Source organism: Mus caroli, unplaced genomic scaffold, assembly GCF_978045245.1.
Source record: "Mus caroli unplaced genomic scaffold, Mus_caroli_1 scaffold_10, whole genome shotgun sequence".
Taxonomy (NCBI): domain Eukaryota; kingdom Metazoa; phylum Chordata; class Mammalia; order Rodentia; family Muridae; genus Mus; species Mus caroli.
The window spans coordinates 26833127-26851392 of NW_028227265.1; the positions used below are offsets into that span (position 1 = coordinate 26833127).

At 38.7% G+C, this 18266-nt stretch overlaps 1 protein-coding gene across 2 annotated transcripts in view; it reads left to right on the forward strand.

The window, feature by feature from the left end:
* The window catches only part of Cdh11 (cadherin 11), a 158161-nt gene that overhangs the window by 51911 nt on the left and 87984 nt on the right, over window positions 1–18266 (forward strand). For both annotated transcript variants that reach the window (XM_029480445.2, XM_085843673.1), the window contains exon 2: window positions 15438–15555. The gene's annotated coding sequence lies outside the window, so the exon portion shown is untranslated. The remainder of the gene's footprint in view (window positions 1–15437; window positions 15556–18266) is intronic.

An 18266-nucleotide genomic window follows, 5' to 3' on the forward strand; every position in this document is an offset into this window, starting at 1 on the left:
TCTTTTCCTTTTTGTATAAAACTTAGAGATAACTTTATATCACTGTCATTTGAGTAGAGTGTGTTATTTCATAGCAAACTCTTCAAAAGTAGCCTATTGAGTTTTTCTATTGGGCTTTCAATTCCTGAAATTGCCAAGGTGGGAAAGGCTTGCTGTTTCATGCTGTCTGTGGGCAGCACATTAGTACAACAAAGCACTTGTGATCTTATGTGGATATAAGACTGTAATCCTTTTTAGCAATCTGGGTGGAACAGAATGGGACTACTAGAGCATCACTTTGTTTATGAAGTGCTTAGCATCCCATGAGTTACTGCATTAGGAGTCAGACTGCCAAAACTTTGTTGTTTTATTTCTCTAATAAAAAGAAGTCCTTGAAACATGCTTATGGACAAAAATCTAGAAGTATTTTATAATTCAAATAATTAAGATGGCTTTGCATGCAAGAAACTTCCATGGTTGCTAGAAGCATTTCCCTTGTTCCTGAAAATGAGTAGCATTTCAGCTGGGTGCCAGAAAAATACATGCAGTGCAGAATTAAAGTGTTAAGAAGATAACCTTGTCTTCAAAGTCTCTTCCCCATAAACAAATGAGAAGGCAGATCACTAATTACATTAAATGCTTTTGCTTACGTCCAGGTCAAATCTTTAAGGCTTAGTCCTTTAATGAGGTGACAGGGTTTTAGGCTATGAGTCTGAAGAGAGGATGTGGTAATGAGCTGCTTCTAAGGGAGGGTGGAGAAACTTTTATTAGCTAAGTTTATATCATAGTTTGGCTGGTTGCTGAAAAATCTTCTTAGTCAACTAAAAATAGACAGTCTCACAGATCCAATCATGTCACCATTTAGTCTGGCCTTTTCTTTAGTCTTATTTTTTTTTTTTTAGTAGCCCTCTCTTTTCAACTTGAAGCTCTGATCTGAGACCAAAGTCCAGATGACCTAGATGTTTGTGCTTTTTACATGTTCCTTATGAGAGTCTAACATTTAGGGTAAGTGAGATGATTTAGCAATCAGCGATGCTGGCTTCTGAACATGTTTCTGGTGCAATCCCAGGACCCAGATGAGGGAAGGAAAGAGCTGACTCCCAAAAGTTGTTTTCTCACCATGAATGCAGCTGAATGTGTATTGACCACTGCCCCACCCCACCCCCACACATGAATATATAGAGGATTCTATTATGCACAACAATTATAGATGGCTAGTCAACCAAAGACATTATAAAACCATAGCAAACAAAGGCAAGCAACATGGAGCCTGAGCAGAGTGTACTGTAGATTGACATGCTTGCCACGCCATGACACAGCATGCTGAGTTATACAGAATAGAAATCCTGGCTAGAAGCAAAAAGCAAACAAGTTTATGATAATGAAGGAAAAGATCTTAACCGAAAAGATGCTAACATCTAGAAGCCACAATGGAGAAAGCTTGTACTAATTAAATAGGAAAAAGGAGTGAGACCCCCCAGCTGTCTCCACCCCACCCTTGCTCTTGCAGTAGCTTTTAAGACATTTCTTGATTATTCACAATTACCAGGATCCATTTTTAAAATCACTGGATTATATCACCGAGTTGCCATTTTGCCTTTAGATTTATCATGTCTCTCCAGCCTAAAGTCTGTGTCTCCCTGTATGCGGTTTACAGCAAATGCAGAAAGTTAAATAGCATATGTTACAGGAGCAATAAGTAAAGCAGAGGATGGAGCCCCTACCCTTCACAACTCCATAGGGATTAGGTGGTTTGGAAATGGATAGGAAGAGGTTTCCTAAGTGCATATTCAAGGATAGAAGGTCTTATTGGCTGAGAACAGTTGCTGTAGGTAGAGGCTGTTGCTTCTCATCATACCATAGTCACTGAATATTAGTTGCTTTCTGGCATGTGTATCCCAGTGTAAATGGGTCCTAGAAAAGAAATCAGAAGCCACTCTGTTTCCAAAAGCTTTCAAACTGTTCTCTGTATCCCTGATCACCTTCTAATTCTTGTCGGTTTGCACGCTTAAGGAAGGTTTTAGAGGAAGAGTAACCTTCTTCTTTGATTCCCTAGCAAACTGACCAGTGTCTGGCACCTGGTCGATGCTCAACATATGCTCATGGACAGGATGAAAAGTGCACATAGATGATGTCTTTATGGGCGGTATGTGCATCACGGTGTGTGCGTATTTGTGTGTGTCCTCATAACTTCGGAGGGTAGACTATCAGGAGGTGGTATTGCGTCAGGGTGTTAAAAACTAAAATTTCAAGAAGAAGGGAAAACATTTTGTTCCATCCAGTAATGAAGGAAACATGGTGAAACAAGACAGCAAACCTAGGAACTCAGTGGGTTCCTGGCCGAGTCAGGCCCAGGCTAAGGCTGAGGCTTACTTAGGTAGAGTCTCCCTCAGAGTCGTTATATACCAAGTGTCAGGAACAGGAGCCCTGAATGAAGATTCCCTGGGTATGAGTTCCTATAGACTATAAGCCTGGACTAAATCACCATGTATAATCTTAGTCAACCCCACTTTCACATAAGGACAATCATTTCAAATAGACAATCTATTAAAGTATGGCATTTCACACAAGGCAGGGCATACAAAATAGGAGACGTAAAATAGGACAAGTGCAATAAGAGACATTGGTGCTTTGCAACTCGGAGTGGTCTATGCAGCTCTCTAGCTCACGTGAGCATGCAGTATTTATGTGAGGATGGGCTCTGTCTTTCGTCTTTCTGGCAGCAGAAAGTTATTCAGTATCCTTGTCATTTCCCCTCACCTGAAACCGACTCAAGGTCCTTGCCCGCCCATAGTATGTGATGCCCCTTAATTTTGCTTTTGAAGTTGATGCTTGTTTTCAAGACTATCTACTTGAAAAGAAATGGGATAAGTAAAACAGTAACATCAGCACCTAGCGTGGCTATAATCAGGCTGGACCTGGTGGAATGTCTCTGTCCCATTGACTGAAGTAGCTCTTGAAACTGCCTGGCTTTTGCTGAGAACAAGCGTTGCATCAAAACCTCAGTCAAAATTACTTAATGCTGTCATTTCCCCACCCTTATAATATTGTATTATATAGGGCACAACCATTTTTGGCACCGAATGTGTCTTTGTAGGTAGACTTAAAGTCTCTTTGGGATAAAACAGGGAATGTATAAATGTTCAGTGTGAATTTTAAGGGAAGAAGAGCATAGGGTGAACTTTGAGCTCTGCAATGTCCAACCTAGTTTCTTATTTATGGAGACCTAGTTTTGTGCAGCTCTTAGACTCTGCTCTCTCCCCTGTCACTAGGTCAGGACTGACATTGCCTCTGCCTATAATTCTTTTTTTCTTTCTGTCCTCAGAAGAGAACTGCCATCCTTCCCAGTGGGCCCTTTAGATATCTTGTGGCCTGTGATGCTAATGAGACCAAGGTACAGAGATGTGGGGATGCTAGATGCAGAGTCTCTGGTCACTGAGATAATTGCAGTTTCTTCTCATATACCCTCCCTCTATACCTGTTTCTACCCCTTACAAATAAACACTGAGTGATAGATCGACTAATGTTTCCCAACTCTGTCTCCTTTGTTATTCACTCAATACTGTATTTATGCTCATTCTCCTTAAGTATCTTTGAAGAAAATTATATTATTCTCATTTATGGGAAACTAGCAACTGCTGTTAACCAAACCACTAGATATAACTAACAAGCTATATAGCTGAATTAATTCTGAGCCCCAGGCTGCCTTCTCTCTTTGTCACAAAAGAGAAGTCTTAGAAATAGGGGCAAGAGGGTACTTTATGCAGAGATCAAAATTCAAAGAATAGTAAAGGTAACAGTTAAGACTTGGTTAGTGGCTGACTAATGTCAACAAAAATTGCTCTTTGTTAGAGACCCTATACAATAAGGCACTCTACTAGCTCATTTTTATAGAGACTTTGTAGCAGGAAAACAGTTTGTAATAATATCAATTAATATTTATTAAGCAATGTCTTTGTCCTAGAAACAAGAGTATAATTTATAGACCTCATCTCCTTTGCCTCAGTACAGCTCTGTGAGGCTTATAATATCTGTTTGGTTGGTATTGTAAGAGATGGTGTCCCAGGTCTCAGAACTGGTAAATGGTAGAATCCCAGAGGAGAACCTGTTTGTATCTCTTGTTGAGATCTCCAACTGCCTATAATTTATAGACAGTAGGTCACCATCACCATATCTTTGTCTCTTCACTGTAGTCTGCTTCCTGGAAACAAACATGTTTTGTTTGAATGATGGAGTTTTGTGTGCTTTCTCTGAGGCCAGCCTTTTGTCTATGACTCTGAAGATTGAACACTTGTATGTGCTGCATGTCACCTGGAAGCTGAATCATAGCCCCTACCACCTTCCCCTACAGTCCTTTTCTTGTTCAATATCCCTTAAAGATTGCCCTTCTTGTGATACTGGGATTGTCTCAATTCATGTTGAACACTAGGGAGGCACAACCCGTTAAAACCCTGGTGGATTTCTTTTAGCCAAGAAAACTGATGGTAATGGAGGAGGAGAGATACTTACTATCACATTTACCATGGTACTCAGAGTCAAATTAACTTGGTAACTTACTGGATAGAGGAACTGGCTTAAGTATCTACAAATATTAACAATCAAATTAGGAGTAGCACCCCTGCTGTGTATATACAGTTTCACATATCAATTATCCATCAATCTAGCATCTAGATATCAAACATCCATTTCAGATCCTTGCAAGCATCAATGATGATAAGAGCAAGTTAGGAACAACTGACTTAAATTCAGCCTACCTCTCTTGGCTGAAGATATTAAGACAAAGCACCGAGTGAGTGTTGTGGTGGAAGGATTTCAAGAAGCTTCCAGCCTCAGACTTAAATAAAGCTCCTTCCTCTATGAGAAGGATTTCTTTCCTGCCAGTCCCACAAAGAGAGTAATTGCAGCCCAGTCTGATGACATGACACAGCTCTATACAACTGCAGAACATGGTGTTTTGTTTTGTTTTGTTTTCTCTTGTAGTTTTGTTTTTCTTTCCTCATTCTCAGTTCTTAACAATATTCTTAAAAGCAGGCACCACTTTTAACAAAACAATAGTTATAAAAGAAGAAATCGTCAGGGGGAACTCTGAGGATACCTTGGCATTCATGCAGGTACCTTGGAGGTAAGTCTTGAGGGAATCATCCTAGATAAAGCTTCCTAGGAGGGTAGTAGCTTCATGCTATTGTCACGTGACTTTGTCCAGCCCCCTCGGGAGCAGCATATGTATTCTTTCCAGTGAAGTATGCGATTCCACTGACAACGTTCAGCAGACCACAACTGCAACATTTAACAGTACTGTTCACTCTAAGACCCAGGCTCCCCACTGGATTCCTTCTCTGGGGAATATCACCTTTCAGTGGCCAAATTCATATTTGTGTCTGAAGATGACAAGCCTTCATTCACTGAAGCTCTTCAAAAGCAAAGGTGCTTTAGTAAGAAAATGGTGTCAAGAACTCACTGTCCTGTCCCCTTACCAGCTTTCCTGTTTATATGATGTTTGTGATTGCTTACCTTGAGCCTTTATCAACCTGATAGACGATGCATGAGAAAACAAGCAAGCATTTTTGCCTTTGTGAATTTACAGACAATTGGAGTTCGCAAAGCTTTTATTCTCATGTCATCTTAGTAGAGTTGACTAATAAGAGAGTTGTTTGCTTTTTCCAGTTATGTATTTATTTTATTTGACAGGCAGTGAAGGTTAAAGGAGAACTTTGGGGTGGCAGTTTGTTCTTTTTACCGTGTAGCTTCTGTGAATGGACCTTAGCAGCAAGTAGTTTTACCTGCTGAGCAAGCCCAGGTTAGCGTCTCAGTGTGGAAGGATGATCCCACTTAATTTTGAATATCTTTATTGTATTTCTTTCTTAACATTATATCTCCAAAGGCAACTCCTATCAACGTATCTTAAATTGATCATATTGCTGTGGGAAACTACAATCTCCCTTTTTTCTGATGAGAAAATAGTACCAGGCTGTGACTGTTTGGGCTTAAACACTGAAGTATGAGTATGTGTTTCACAATGCCTCTCTGATGATGAACATTGATGCCTGCCTTATTTAAAAGTTTGCAGATAAGTTGGTGTTGTGTTTTTGTGGGGGTTGCCCATGTCTTACCAAATGGTAGAGACACTGTCTCTGGCCTCAAGGGTGTTTAAAAACTGGTTCTTCACTGGATTTGTGAGCTTCGGTGCGCTAGTCCACTTAGCTAATATGGTTCTTAGTCATTTTAAAAATGGCATCAGAGGAGAACTTCCCCCAAATCATTGCCCTAATTTACATCTAAAGAATACCGCTGATGAATACAGTTTGATAGAATGAAATGAATTGCTGTAGCTTGGAACAACCTGTGTCTGGGTCCTAGGCTCTGCTTTTGGCATTTGATTGATGGAAAATCCAGACATCTTTTTGTACCTCAGTTTCCAAGCTATGAAATAGAGGAAGCATGGAACTTGACTACAAAAATCTTGCAAGAATATGTGTGTGTGTGTGTGTGTGTATATATATATATATATATATATATATATATATATATATGTGTGTGTGTGTGTGTGTGTGCATGTGTATACATATACACACACATATATATATATATATATATATATATATATATATATATGCAGACAAGTACTTAGCCTACCATCAATGAGTTGCAGACAATCAATAAATGTTATCAATTTTCAGTGCCTATTTGGATTAGGCTGAGTCTAAATAACTCATACATAAAATTCCTGAGCAAGTTCATGCCACCTATCATGTATCCAATTCCCACAGAGTTGAAATGCCTCACTTGGCAAGTGAAGCTATTGAAATAATTTTCTAAATTCAGTATTGGCAAAAGCACTGGCATTTAATGCAAATCAGAACATGCCTGTTGTTTGGGCACTTTTTATTATAAAAGCCATGGTTTTGTTTTGATAAATGACGAGGACAAACCTCATAGTGTAATGTTCCATTATTAAGGATGAATAGTTTGAACATGATCATAGTTCTTCGAACTAATCACAAGTTATTACTGTCATCTAATACATACATGGGAAATATTTTATTCACACATATGTGTACATACATATGAATACATTTGTTCTCACCCTGTTTTTTCCTACTGTCATTTATTAGGTACTACAGTAAGTGAGCCTTAAAGAAGACAATAAAAATGAGTGCAAGATGCATTGCTGCCTTCAGGTAGCTTACAGCTTCTTTGGGTGCAAAGTTGTGAAGGGAAGATAGCTACAATCACAAAGACTTTCTGTCTATAAGAAAATTAAAAAGGCATAGGATGTAGTAAGGAACTCCAATGTGGTATACTAAGAGGATTCTGAAGTTCTTTGAGTTAGCATGATAAAGTTATGTGAAGGTCCAGTGATGTGCCACCAACAGTGACTGAAGAGTTTAGATAAGAAATAGCATGGCCAGATATGCACAGAAGATGTCAGCCACCAAGCCATAGAACAGGACTTCCTCATGCAAAAGGTATGGTGGGGAGGTGAGGCTGAGACAGGCTCAGGAATAAATACCTCCCACCCTGATAAGAAATTGCTGAATGGGACTAGAGAAATGGGATAATTGCTATGAGTACTTGTTGTTCTTCTAGAGGAGGCTCATTTGGTTTTCTGTCTATCAGGAATCTTACAACCATTTGCAATTGTAGTTCCAAGGAAACTGATGCCTTCATCTGACTTCTTTAGTCACCTGCACAAATAGGGTACACATACACACAAGTAGGTATACACATATGCACATGAATAATTGTTAAAAAAGAATTACCTGAATATTTTAACATCTTCATATACACATATTTGTATGTGTTAGATAGAACATTCTCTCTCTCTCTCTCTCTCTCTCTCTCTCTCTCTCTCTCTCTCTCTCTCTCTCTCTCTGTTTGTCTGAGTTCATATACACATGTGCATTTCTAGTTGGTAATGTCTGCTTTTCTATATGCATATTTTCATGTTATTTCATTTATGACAGAGCCAAACTAGCAAAATAAGACAAACTATACAAATGATAAGAGGTGCTGCAGAAGACATATTGATTATGTATATGTGTTTGCCTTGTTCACATCAGTAATTCTCCATTAACTCTTGTTAATAAACTGAACAGGTGTCTTAAACTTGATTATGTTACTTATCAGAGTTTTGCTTCTGAAAAAATTACTAGCATTTCAGTGTGAGAATAAAATGTGTCTTAGACAAAGAGTTTTAATTTCATTATATTGTAGGGTTCTCAGGTTGTATAACTACAGGAACAGGTTCAGTCATTGTGTATCACTTTATGGTGATTATTCTGAAACTTAGCAAGCTAACATATTATGTATTCCCCCTTTTCCTCCTCCTCCTCCTCCTCCTCCTCCTCCTCCTCCTCCTCTTCTCCTCCTCCTTCCCAATTGCAACCCAAACATCAGGATGGAGTGAAAAGGCAGAGCCTTGGGAGTTAGGGAACTCTAGATTGGAATTCTCATTGTGCTAATTTATAAGTCTATCTTGGGTAAGTTGTTAGACTCTCTGAAGTCTGCATTCTTTCTCTTTTTGAAGCTGGGGTGAGATAAGGTAAGCCTCCCAACCCCTGGCCAAGCCTTCTTGGAAACTTTGATTAAAAATAAATGCATGCAATAAAACATACCTTGTCCAAGGCAATAGTATCAGGAATCTACATTCCTTGGAAAATAATGCCACATCACCTGACATGGAATTGTTAATATGCTAAAGAGAGAAAGTGAAACTATAATTTGGACAAGAAATCGTAGTGGACATGTAGAGGAACAGGCGCCTACCTCCTACTAGAATACTGTTTGTTTATTCACTTCTCAAAGGTATTACAAAGGCTGTGAATATTTATTTAGTTCTGCTCCCAATAGCCTTTCTAATAGGGAATTATTTGGGTACAACGAAAGACATTTGTAAATGCGACTGATAAGACTGCCATTGGACAAGGAGTGTTTTGTTGGACACAAGAATTCTATTATCCCTGGCTTCAGTTGTCAAGTGCCCGGGGAACCCAGAATTTATGGTAGCAGCACAATGGGCCTTTCAGGGCCTAGCAAAAGAGCTGTGAGATCCTGCTCCATGGCTTTTCAGGGCTTCTAATCTTTTTATCGGGCCAGGACAATGCCGGATTCAGCTGCTGCCTGAGCCTCCTGACTGTCCATTGGCCATCAGGTATTGTGCAGTAATTACCATGGTGACAATGGACTCTCTTCTACGCCTGTCCATTGGCTCCTTAGAAAACAGCAAAGGTTGTCACTTTGTATTAAGAGCTTCTAAAGGCGTGGCTTACTTAGGAACATGACTGAAAGGGCCTAAAGATAATCGTGTTATGAGTTTCATTTAAAAGGCTGCAGTGTCAAAACCATTTGGAGCCCAGGAACTTTTGGTCGATGGTTTCTTGTAATTACAGTTACTTGTTGGGCAGCATCTCAGGTTCTATCAATGAGGAACCAACTTTAGAGACTTCACATGGGCCATGAACCATTCACTGCTGGCAAGCCCCTAAACACAGAGTGGGAGCAAAGGTCTAAGTAGAGCCAATGAACATCATAGCCACATTAAAACTCCTTGAGCCTTGGTTTCTTCATATGACAAAAAAATGGCAACTGTGATGCGCAGAGATGGATATTAGTTACATTTTGTATGATTGCAAATGTCCTCTATAAATGCTGATGTATCTCCTGATGAGCTTTATTCAAAGAAAAGATACACTGAAATATAAAACAACATATGTTAATCACAACATGCATCTATCTTTTGATAATCACAGCTCATGATTTTTAATTGAGGTTCTGAATCCATTCTTATTACTTTTTTGTATAATAATCCTCCACAGTTGTTACTATCTACATTATATATATAATATATATAAATATATTATATATAATATATATTATTATATATATTAAATATATATAAATTATATATATATAATATATATAAAGGCCTTAGACAGTTACTGCTTATCCAAATTCAGTATAGTTTAGCAGAGATAAAAACCTGGGCTTTAAGTCAGGTTTTCACACAGTGCCTCTCTCTTTTAAAAATTCATAATTGACTGGCTTATCTTATAAAATATGCTTCGACATATGGTTTGGGGACTTTGGCAATAACAAGAAAGAAAAACACCCAGTGGTAATTATTAATGGTGCTTAATCATCACTTTGACAATGTTGAGAACATGTAACACCCTAAAAAGCCATAAGCTCCCATCTGTAGATGCCCAGAGCATGCTGCACTTATCGAGCCCCTTCTGCTGCTTGCTGAGCAAGAAAACCACAGAGCAGGATCTGTCACATGTGCCTAGTCCTGGCTTCTAGACCATAGCAGAGTGTAGTCCTGACAGCTGCTTCACAGCCTGCATTTTAACTCGAGTTTGCATTGGTGACCTGGGGAGGCTTAGTCATCATTTGTTTTGATCAGATCAGTTCTTTGCTGCATGCTTATACCAAAAGCAGAAACTATCGTTGGAATCCACAGCAGGGACAGGCACTACTGTCTCTTAGAATTAGCTCAGGTGTTGAGACTCTTATTGCGTAGGAGGAGGAGTGGATTTGTTGAAAACCTGGTCCAGCTCTGCTATTTCCTTGCTTTGCACTTGGGTATTCACTACAAAGCCTCAATGTCTGTCTGTATCTATGAAATGGGGTTTCATTAGCATCTTCCCTGTTTATTTGGTCCCCTCAATGGCAATGCTGCCTTTCAGTTCATGTTCTAGCCAATGAATTCTATGCTCATGGTACATATGGACATAGATTTTAAGATGCACTGGGATAAGTGAAGAAAGCTACTTTTAATATATTCTACACATACTTTTATTCACTCTTCTGTTTACATAACATGGTTGGTTTTCACCACTGTTCTGTTGAACGAGCTTTAAGCATATAGCTACCCTGGTAGAGATTATATTCTAGAAGAAGACCTCCACTAGAAATGATTCAGAACTTAGGGGTCCTTACTGCTCTTGTGTAATTCAGGTATTCAGTTCCCATCACCCATGTCAGAAGAATTGGAACTCCCTCAAGCTCCAGTACCAAGGTATATGATGCCCTTTACCAGTCTCTGCAGGTACTGCCTCATTCCTGATCTACATACAGGTACACAAAGACACACAGAAACCTGCACACATATGTTAGAAATTGAGCGCAATGTCTCAGAAATGAATTCACACATGGTAATCGATTAGCCATGGCATGCTTCTAGAGATCTGGAAAAGAAAAGGTCATGAGTGTATATAAACCAAATTTTTACATTTGGGTTTTTCTCAAGCCATTATAACTTTAGACATTCATCTAACCATCCATCCATCCATCCATCCATCCATCCATCCATCCATCCATCCATCCATCCATCCAATATTTTGAGATAGGGTCTCCTGTTGAAGTCAAAGTTTGTATCAAATTCACTATCTTCTATTCCAGACTTCCGAGTATACAAATTGTCTGCCTTCCTCCTATCTATATTTGGCTGAGCAGTCTTGATTTTAGTGTGTGTGCATAGTGTTTCCCCATTAGACTATAGTGTTCAGGTCTTCCTGTTCCTGATCATCTCTGTCTCTCTGAAGTAATATGTGCCATTTGATGCCTGTGTTCCTAAGAGCTTTAGTCATGTTGGTGGCCATGCATAGCAACAAAAGGGGATGCTAGACAACTAGGTGACTGCACTGGAAGGTGGCTCTGCTGACTCCTAGGCTTGTGACACGAAAGAGGAACAGTTTAATACTGGCAGGGTGTGGAGGGAGCAAGGGTGGTTTCAGGAGAACAGAAGGCACCACTCCATTCCAGGTCAGTGTGCCAAGGAGTGTATGCAAGATGACAAAATATGAGCAAGAAGACTTGTGCAGAAGGAAAAGATGTAGCATAAACGCTGAAAGCCCGCTCAGATCCAGCAACATTGCCAAAAAAAAAAAAGTCAAGAGTTTAAAGTATTCATATTTATCCTTTTGTATCCAAGGGACATGCCATAGCTGGAAGAAAACCCTTTTCACAGAGATCACAGCTTCTTACAATGTATTGCAGCTAACAGAATTCTAAATATTTGATAATGTGTCACTTTTATTGTTGTTTCTTCCAAAAGTCTGATCTTGAGTGAAAGGCATTTCATATGGAACAGCCTTCAAGGAGGTGAAAAAGCAGGTCAAAGTGAAGACTCTGTGGTGGTCTCCATAGATTAAATAATTAATGTTTTACAAATAGTGTCAGCCAAAGAGTACACTGTTTGCATTATTAGCCTGGAGAATGAAGACAGAAGGAATAAGTGCTTGAGGATTTTCCTGATAGATTCTGACCCCGTCTGTCTTGTTCTTGCCTGTGATGCTCCGCAGCAGTCTTACTCTATTGAATTGGGCATTGAGATACCGATTTTGTTATCTTTAACATAAGATAATGTATCACATGGTTTGGGAAAATGGCCTTTTCATACTGCTCATATCATTTTACTAATCTCTTAGCATATAATCACTAATGTCATATTCAGCAATGTACATACTGCTCATATCATTTTACTAATCTCTTAGCATATAATCACTAATGTCATATTCAGCAATGTATTGAATGATATTGCATAATTACCTTGCACAGTGCTGAGCTGTGTGAATACATTCAGACACTACTGTACTTGGAGTCTCTCAGGTCATGCAATTGGATACGTAAAATCACATAAAGGTTTGAAAAGGCTGAAAGTAAGTTAAAATTGGCATCTTCATTCATGGGTGTCTGGGACAAATGGAGAAAGGAAGGTGCTTTTTCTCTGTTTGACTGTCTAGATGTCTGCCTACGCTGACTGCTCTGAGCAAAGTAGCTTACATAGTGCCTGCCTCCAAGCAGGAAACTCAGGATGAAGGTAGTAGTGGGGTTGGTTCCTGATGTGACTGTTCTCTTGCCTTGGTCATTTCTTTACTTTTCCTAACAGAATATACACACAGAAGACAGAAAGAGAGAGTTAGAGATAGAAATATACAGAGAGATGGCAATGAAGGCAGGGAAGGAAAGAGAAAGAGAGATAGGCTATATATTCTCTTATACATGGATGCTAATCTCATGATGCTAGTCGTACCACCTAAATTTTTTCCCAAAGGAGGTCCCAGAGTTCAAATCCATATTGATTTTTTGGGGTGTGTTACAAATTTTCAACCTAAGATATTCATGTCATTTTCACATGTAAAATATAATTATTCAATTTGAACCGCTCTTTAAATCTGACTTGTTTAACACCAATTTAGTATTGGTTTATTTTGATTGAAAATAGATTTTTACATAATATAGTCTGATTATGGTTCCCCTCCTTCAAGTCCACCCAGATCCTTTCTATTTCCCTTTCTACCCAAATCCACACCTTTTCTTTCTCTCTCATTAAAATACAGATGGCAAAAAGATAAGTAAATAAAATAAAAACATATAAAACAAAATAGGACAAAACAGACAATCAGAAGAAAATATGCCTATGAAACTCATATAGGCATGCTGCCAGGTATGAAGCTGGCCTTAAGATTTGTTTGTATACCCAAAGAGACTCTGTGGAGAAAGCCAATTTTTCTTTTGTGAGCAATTATCAATTAGAGTTGGCTTTGGGGTTAAACATTAGGGCTATGAGCCATTTCACCTCTCAGGACTGGAACCCTATCTGGTTCAGACCTGAGTATATCCTGTGCATACTGTCACAGTCTCTGTGACTTCATATGTGCATGGGTCCTGTTGTTTTTAGAAGATCTTGTTTCCTTGGGGCCCTCCTTCTCTCTGGCTCTTAAAATCTTTCTACCTTGTCTTTCTCAGGGTTCCCTGAACCCTAAGTGGTGGCAGGGGATGGAGTAACACTAATTTTATAGTTCCACCTCTCATTGAAATTTTATCTGTATCAAACATGGAGGAGGCAAATTAAAGTTTATCTTGAAGCCAAATCCCCTGTAGCTGTAATTTGTGGACCCAAATGAATCATGTGTTTCCATCATACAATGGGGTGAGGGATAGGGAAGACAGACATTCTCATTCCAAGAGAAAGAAATCATAAGGAAGAAATGATTGATGGGTCCCAAGCAAGTCTCAGCTTAGGAAGAGAAACTAGTAGTTATGAAGGCTTAAGAAAAATTCATTTTAGTATGTAAGCTCTGCTTTTTAGATCTATTTAGTAAATGTCCCTCCCTTGAGGTTCATTTGCTGTCAGTTTACTGGTTCCCCGGGATGGCTGATATCTGGGTCCTGAGATCTACATGTGTGACTTATTAGTGGCAACACTTTTCCTGCCCAGCTATAATATGCCTTAGAGTTGCCTAATCTATCAGCTCCAAGTTATGTGAATGCCTCCATGCATGTCCAGGATAAACCCAGGCTTTCCAAATCTATGCCATCCTGAGTATCTCACACAGTAAAACAACTCTATTTTTCTTGTTGCTACCATCTTTCAGGCAAGGTGCTAGAAGCACATTGTAGATTTAAATTTCATCTGAATTCTTTCAGTGAAGAATTTATATTGTTTTGTCTGTTTAATTTTGTTTGAGGGTGCTGTATTAAGGAGAATGATAGGATTAAGGGTGCATGCATAGAGCATGGAAAAGTAGATTTAAAATAAATGTAGTACAATAAATAAAGTCAATGACTATTCTGATTAAGGTTCCTGAGCAATCCGAGTTGATCATCAAAGGTAAATATTCTAGAATTGAAGAACACTCAAGAGCATTTGTAGATTGCAGTCTTAGGAATGCACCTTCCTAAATTCTGTGTCTCAGTTTTAAAAGACCACAGCTGTTTAGACATTCCATCTATTTTTCTCTATTCATTCAACTAGTCTATGAATAGCTGCTCTGGGTTAGGGAATGTCTAACAAGACATTTCAGTAGATAAAAAGCTCCATCAGACCAGTAGCTAGGCAGAACACAGCTCCACGTAGAAGATCCAGATTTTGTTGTTGAGATGGGGGAAATGCAAGCCTGTGGAAGACTGACAAGCATGTTCAGCCTTGTGCTTTGATCTTGTCCAATGTGGACAACTATGCTAACTACTTCTGTTCCTTGTCCTTGAGTGGGTCATCGCATGAGGACCTTCCAGCTCTAGAGAGCTCTCCTACTCACTTTAGAAGGAAATGCATGACTGTGAATCAGAGTACACACTTACTAGAAAATTGTCTCTGAATCCTTTCCATCAACCCTGTTGGGGTTATGTTATTTCTAGAGTGAGTGCTTGTGACATTCACAGCACAAGCATTTGAAGAGTTCCCTTAGATTTTCTTTTTGTTATCAAAGTACCAAAAACATATGTGGTTAGTCACATTACCCTGGCAATTCTAAATCCACAAGTTTCTCTCATTTTCCATATCATTGCAGTAGCTCATTTCTATGTTATTTGTATTCCTAGGCTATTGTCTTCAAGGAGAAAAGTTTATCTTATGCAACTGTCTATCCCCAATATAAAGTAGTGGGTCATTTTACTAACTTTCACAACATATATATTACTAATGGTGCTTCTCTTTTTTACTTTTTTTTTTTCAGAAATTACTGTGCTTTGTGGCCCTTTGAAGACATTCAGTTCTGTTATTTGTTGAATGACCAATCAGATGGGTGGAGCATGTTATAGGAATTGGCAGCAGGTATCCAATGGGTGAGGAAGGTAAGACGGACCAGTGGTACTGAGGGATTCACATGCTACTATGTTTGTAGATATGGCAGTTATGCCTATCATTTACAGTCCTTGTATCTGGCTTGATCTGGAGTTTCACCAAATTCAAAGTAGCATTTTAGGAGGAAGCAATCCCTGTCTTCTTGGCTCTAAGGAGACAACAATTCAATCTTGTTTTGATTGGTTTCTTTTTATTGTGTACTTTTTGATGCCACTCTGGGGAGGACAATCTGTTTTTTGGGTTTTTTTTTATGCAATCTGATATGGGAGCAAGAAAAGGGATTAAAGCTGGTAATTCTTTGATAAGGACATATCTTGATAGTCTATGGCTATCCCTACACTTCCTTTTTTGTCTTTTCCTTGCTTTGGAAAGGAATTCTTAAGATAAAAACAAGGTAGCTTGCATTGTACAAGAAAACGAAATTGCTAGGATACAGGAACTTTTATATCTCAAAAGCCAGGGAGCTTCAATAATAAGCCAGGGTATCTGATTTTAATGCTAGGCTCAGTTCTGTTCTTCACTGACTGACTGACTTTAAGTTACTGAGCGCTCACCTGTGATTGGACTGAGTCTTAAGATTTAGAAGTATTCACATCCATTTACCTTCATTCTATTGACTCAATGGTGACTGACACCATTTCCACAGGTCATTGGCAAATAAAAATTTGCCAATAAAATTTGCCCTAGATAAAAAATCTGAGTTTTAGAGATGGTCTCACTGTGTAACCTGACTGGCCTGAAACTCACTATTAGACCAGATTGTCATTGAATTTACAAAGATCCACCATCTTCTGTCTTCTGAGTGTTGGGATTGAAAGTGTGTACCACCCACATCTGGCTTTCAGATTTAAAAAAAAAATGTTAACATTAATTCTTTTGGCACTACTTGTTAATATCTGTGATTCTAGATCTGTCTATCCAAATGTCTGAGTCCATTGTATATATGTACATAATTCTAGGTGTTACATGTGTGCAGGACAAACACATATAACCTATTTTTCCTCTAAACCTTCACTGTGTCCTATCTCCAAAAATTCAGTGAGAGCTCAAATGTTTAGTCAGACTAGAAATATAAGAGGAATTTCTTGTGTCTGTCAGTCCTTTATCCTTTGCAGTAACTGAGTCTAGTATATTCCTATACATCCTGTTTTCAATTATTCTTCAATTACTTTTGGTTCATCTATTCTAACAGACACTATCCAATGCAAGGCAAATATTGGTCTTCATGCCTTTTTTTCCCTCTCATCAGCTACAAAGAGTTCTATCTTTCATACATACCTTGAGAAATGTCTCCAAGTCCATCTATCATGTTACTCTTCTGACTCATCCCTTTTAAAGATAGAGATATGAATTAGTTATGAGTTTCTTAAGAGACTTTCAGAATCCTTTAATAAGAAATCTACATTCTACTGACCAGACTCACATCTCAGCTGCTCTTTCTGAACACCCAACCTTTATTATATATTCCCCTATGAGCTACCCATTAGGATATAGGCTTGTTTTCCCCAAACAATAGCATCAATCTTCTTTTTATATCTTAACTTAAACCTCTTTATTGCTAAAAAGATTTGTTTGCTTGTTTGCTTTGAGTTTTTATTCCCCAAGATCAAGTCATGGTTGTTTGCTAGACAATATTTCAGTGGCCAGGGATTACATCATCCACAGTAATTTTCACATTAGGTTTAATTGTCAGTAGGTTAACCAGTTCTCTCATCTCTGTGATCAAACAGCAACAACTCACAGGAAGAAAGATTCCTTCTAGCTCATTGTTTTAGGAAACTGAGTTCACTGTGGTGGGAATGATAGGGTGTGCAGCAGGTTCAGAGCAGCACAGATATATGACAGAGCTCCTTGCATTGTAGGCAGATAAGATACAACAGCTCTGGACCAAACTAGAAAGAGACATAACCTTCAAGACATGCCCAAACAGCTGACTTCTGCCAGCTAAGCCACAGGCTCTGAAAACATGGACCCTTCTTAAAATAGCACCATCTCCTGAAAGAAAAGTGTTAAAACAGAGATCCTGTGAGGGACATTTTATCTTTCAAACACAGCAGGGCACTTAATTGGTTACCTTTCCATCTCCAGGTTTTTGGGGTCATGGTTCTTTTAGGGACTAGCATGTTCCTAGTTTCAAGCATTCTCTGACCCAGAGTATACATGTGATATCTACTTAGTAGACAAATAAAATAAATAGAGTTCTTTGGTACATTTTTAACAGAAGATGATGAGATTTCAAGCATACACACACACACACACACACACACACACACACACACACACAGAGAGAGAGAGAGAGGAGAGAGAGAGAGGAGACCTTACTAGGATCAGATAGCTGCCATGCCATTGTATTCTTGTACTGTGTCCAAAGAATGAAAGAATGCTGTCATTAAAGATATCACTGCCTTAATTCTTGTTTTAAGCTGCAGCTACTATTATAATTCAAAAATTTAAATGAGGAAACTTGACCATATAGGATATTCCAATGCTATTATGCGCCAACTTAGTTTTTTAGTTTGTATTTGTGGATTGTCTATAACTGTGTTTTTTACCAGTCCCTGCTCCTGTCTTATCTCTGGAAAAATCTGCTAAATTGTTGGCAAAAACATTTGCTCCACCCAGAGCTGCTACTTCAGCCCTCAGACACTATTGTTAAAAAGACAGCCATCCAGCCTCTGTGTGTGTAATATATAAGTCTTTG